Raw genomic sequence first — 4,715 nt, 5'->3', positions numbered from 1 at the left:
CCGACCAATGCGAGTACCACCTCCCCACATCCCCAGAACCGCACCCCAAACCACAGGGTGGGCCCCAGCCCAGAACTTGGTTCTTGGCACTTTCAGAAAAGGGGACTCACACTAAGTTGGGGGTAAGTGAGGCTGGAAACACCATGGGTCACCATGATGAAATCCTACTTGTCAGGAGCTGGAGAGACAGAAGTGAAGTCCCAATGAGGTCCTTTCACCTCCATTTCCAGGCAGGATGGTCAACAAATTGCTTTATTTGTGTAAGCCAGTTTGGGTTGGCATGTGGCTTTTGCAGCTGACAGCATCCTAAGCAGTGCAGAGACTTTCTTCTGTCCCCAGCGCCGTCACAAACAGAGCTCCTGATCCTCATGGCACTCCGACATAATTATGTTCACATCTGAGGGTCCCGAGATTCAAGGACAGGAACATGGCCATACTGATGAATACAGAACTTGACTCTGTCATGCTCCTCTAGATCCCCGTGCCTTGTCGGTGGCCCGATGTACTTCTCAGTGGCACCTTATGAAACGAGAGAAAATGCTGAAATTCACAACCAAAAAGAAAAAAAAAAGAAGTTTATGTTGTGGTTGGCAGTGTATGGTGCTAAAGCTTGTTTACCTCCAGTTGTCAGTGGAAAGGAAAAACCATTTTAAGGAAAGCGTTCAAAAGATTTCAAAGATATCAGAAAGCACATTAAAAAAAATAACTTCTGGGGCGCCTGGGTGGCACAGTCCGCGGGACAGCAGACTCTTGGTTTCAGCTCAGGTTACGATGTAAGGGTCCCCGGACGGAGCCCCACATCTGACTCTGCGCTGAGTGTCTGAGCCCTGAGTCGGCTTGACGTGCTCTCCCCTTCCCTCCGCCGCTCCCACTTGTGCGCGTGCGCGCTCTCTCTCAAACAAACAAGTAAATAAATAAATATTTTTGGAAAAGCAACTTTTTGAAGATTTCATCCTAACCAAGTTATAATGTTTGTATCTAATCTACTTTAAACATCTGTGAGATCTTGAGGCGTAAGGCAGAGGCCCTGGCCTGTGTGTTTCCTTCTGTCTTGCTTAGTCTTGGAGATCCAGCCGCTCACGCAGCCCCACACGCCCCAGCTTCCTTGCAGCGCAAGGACACAGCCACGTGCCACAGAGCCTTTACTATTTTTCAAAATCAAACTAGAAGTATTGATTTTTCTGATTACCTAAACGATGCATGCTGATTGGAGAATGAGAACGGAAGATCAAAGAAGCCAATAAACACGGCTGGATAGCCTCACCGCCCTCCTCATGGGAACCCCTGTTAGTACTTAGATGACACTTTTAAACATTGGAACTTCTCACTCCCTCGTTTGCTCTGAGTGGGGGCCTCGGATCTCCCAAGTGATACGAGCTTTCCGAGCTCCTGCTTCTAAGATCTGTTCCAGCAGAAAACCCAGGTGTTTGCCCCTTCTTTTTTTTTCCTGGTCGGTGTCACATTTAGAAGCGTGTGCCTAACCGTTGCATACGCGCGTGTGTATACATGTGCACATACATGTGGTAGAGACATAAATAACAATACAAAGAAGCATATAGGTGTGAACATATTATGCACCTGAGCTTGACGTTGGTATATACTTTTGTGTATCCGTCTGTATACATGTATACACACATATACACACACACAGGCTTTCTATTTTCTCTCTACTTTCCAGCTTTCTGGTGAAGAACTTTGAAGTACAGGCATTTCCCCCTGTGAGCTGATGCATAAAATGAGAACTTCTGTGCTTCCCCCATTTTTTGACCTGAGAATCTTCTTTAAACATCAGAAAGTCTCATTGACCATCATATGGTGCCACTGTTTTTTTTTTTTTTTTAAGTAAACACTCACTGAGAGAGTTCTATGGACCGCTGATATCTTTAACATGATTTTTAAAAAAGATTTTATTTATTTATTTGACACAGAGAGAGAGATCACAAGTAGGCAGAGAAGCAGGCTGAGAAGGGGAAGCAGGCTTCCCGCTGAGCAGAGAGCCTGGTGCGGGGCTCAATCCCAGGACCCTGAGAACTGAGCGAAAGGCAGAGGATTAACCCACTGAGCCACCCAGGTGCTCCTAACATGATTTTTAAAACGAATCAAAGCTCTCACTGCATAAGTTAGAATTGACAGGACTATGAGAGAGGACATAATTTATTCAGTCTTTACAGTATATGATTGTTACTAATAACACTAAAGCATCCATTTAAAACAATAGGTGGTGGTGTTTTACACACAATACTCATTATCCACGCTGTGTATTTTATTGGAGTTAAATAAGAGCCCAAATGACGGTGCTTGTGTGATGTGGCTTGGCGGTCTCTATTCACTACTTCCCAGATTTCTCAGTGGTCCAAGGCCTGTGGTGGAGAATTACATTCTGAAGGAATTTTTGGTCAGAATCTCAGCCCTGCCCTTCCCCAGCTGTTAGCTGAGTTGGGGGAAGGGGGCATGTAAGTGGTGCTTAACAGCTGAGTCAGCAACGGGACACAAGCTTAGATTTCTGAAATTTTTAGGAAATCCTCTGGATACAGCAAACTCTTCATCCTGAGTACACACTACACATGGAAGAAAGTTTCCATTTCCCTTTCATTTTTTAAGATTTTTTTGTGTTTAATGTTTCTTAGACTTTCATGCTATCTTTTTTTTTCTTCTTCCCCATTCTCCCCAGCGATTAACAACAAAAGCTTTGAACAAACAACAGAAAGGATCTGTGTGCTTATCTTTGGGAACTGGTGGTCCGCAGGTAATGATCTTGAGTGGACCCTCTCCCTGTCGTTCCCCATGGCACTCGGTTGTTTCTTCACTATTTGTAAGACTGTATTTTCCCCCAATCTTCATTCATTTCTTTCACGTAAATTCCGTAGGGATGGTAGACATATCTGGTTTCTCCTTTTCTTTTTTTTCAAATTCTTTTCGAAGTATCGTTGACACTCAATGTTACTTTGATTCCTGGGGTGAACGGAGTACTTTGACAGCTCTATATTCTATGCTCGCCACCAGTAGAGTTATCGTCTGTCATGCAAAATGCTGTTATGGGACCAATGCCCTCGTTCCCTCTGCTGTACGATTTATTCTCCTGACTTATTCATCTGTTTGCCTTGTCTCTGATGTGGTGACCACAGGGTCACTCTGATAAATCTATAAAAATTTTAGGACCTAAACCAGATATGCCTCTATCCTCTTGCAGGTGGGCACGACCATCTTGACCACCTTCCCTCTGCTCTGAGACTCCCACCATTTCCACCACGGGCACCATCGTGCTGGAGGTCAAGGCCATGTTACCCTCGCATGGCATCTCAGGTACCCAGCTTCTTGCTTTTGAATCAACTCATTGTGTGAATCCTAGAAAGTAGTTCAAACTCAAGTTTTAATAATTTTATTGAATAGTCCAACACTTAGCAGGGTATGAATATTGTTAAATGGTTTTGTGTTATTTAAACCATGGTCTTTGGCCATAATCGACAGAAATTCCCTTTCCGAGTCTAAGTCTATGCCTCAGGCGAATCCCATGGAGTCCAGTCCAGTCCAGACCAATAAAGATATTTAGTCTAGATTCCCTATCTTTTCGAGACATGTACTGTTTACAGCAAAATGAAAGTATGTCTGGGTTTTGGTTAAGAGTCACACAAGGGAGCAATGATGATGGGGGAGGGTATTGGGTGAGGTTCTAAATGAAGCAGGACTGCCAGTAGCTGGTAATAGTTGAAGCTGGATGGTGTTGTTACATGGTTTCTATTTTGTATATGTCTGAAAATGTCTTTAACAGAAGCTTAAAATGTTCTTTAATTATTCCCTAATTATATACGCACACTAAATTACAATACATAAAAATTTTATAATGAAGAAAACCATTGGCGAGGGAAAAACTCCTTTAGGATGTTATCTGACCGGACATGTATGCCCTGTCCTCCCAGTGTAGGCTTCTGTGAACCCCGGGCGCACGGAGGGGATGTGTTCTGCTGTTCTTTCCCCATCCTCGTCCCTTCCAGATCTTTCTGTCATTTCCAGATCTTCTGGTGATGGGGTAAAGAAGAGAGTTTAGGGGGAAAGGGTCACATCCACTCTTGGGTGTTTCTGCTTCTGGGTCCCCACTTGTGTGTCAACCTTCGCAAGCGTCCTGCCCTCTGGGCAGCAGGTGGCTATCCAACCACTGGTTCTCCTGGGCACAACTGCCTGGGGTGTGTGTGGGGTTGCTGCAGGAGCACCTTCTCTTTGCATAGGAGATCCCCTTCTGACTTCACCCCACTGTCACCTGCTCAGTTAGTGCCCCTGATGGTTAACCCCGTGGCATCTCCATGACACTCACAGTCCTGGTGGAGCCCTATGCTGGGAACAGGCTTCTGGTCCCATCCCTCCCATAAGACTCTCTTTTCCCTTTTCCCTGCAGAATGGCAGGTCCACCTTATAGTGGAGGCCTGGCCCGGCCAGAACTACAGGCTAGCTTCCCTTCCCTAGAGTGTCCCTGTTCATTTTATTGGTGGTTGTCATTATTCGCATCATGCCCATAGAGGAACAGCCACAGGGAGGGGAAAGGAAGGTCGCCTTGCCCTCCACCAGGCCAACTCTGACTCTGGGCTGGCAGCACGGACCTTTCTTGTATTTTCTACTTGGATGGACACGCAGGGAGCTCTGTGTGTTGACTGATGGGAAAGGGGCCAGCCCTGACTCTGGCTTTTCCCTATCCTCTCCCACCTTCCGGCAGCCCTCTGCAA

This window comes from Mustela erminea, chromosome 11, assembly GCF_009829155.1.
Source record: "Mustela erminea isolate mMusErm1 chromosome 11, mMusErm1.Pri, whole genome shotgun sequence".
Lineage (NCBI taxonomy): Eukaryota > Metazoa > Chordata > Mammalia > Carnivora > Mustelidae > Mustela > Mustela erminea.
This window is presented reverse-complemented; position numbering follows the sequence as displayed.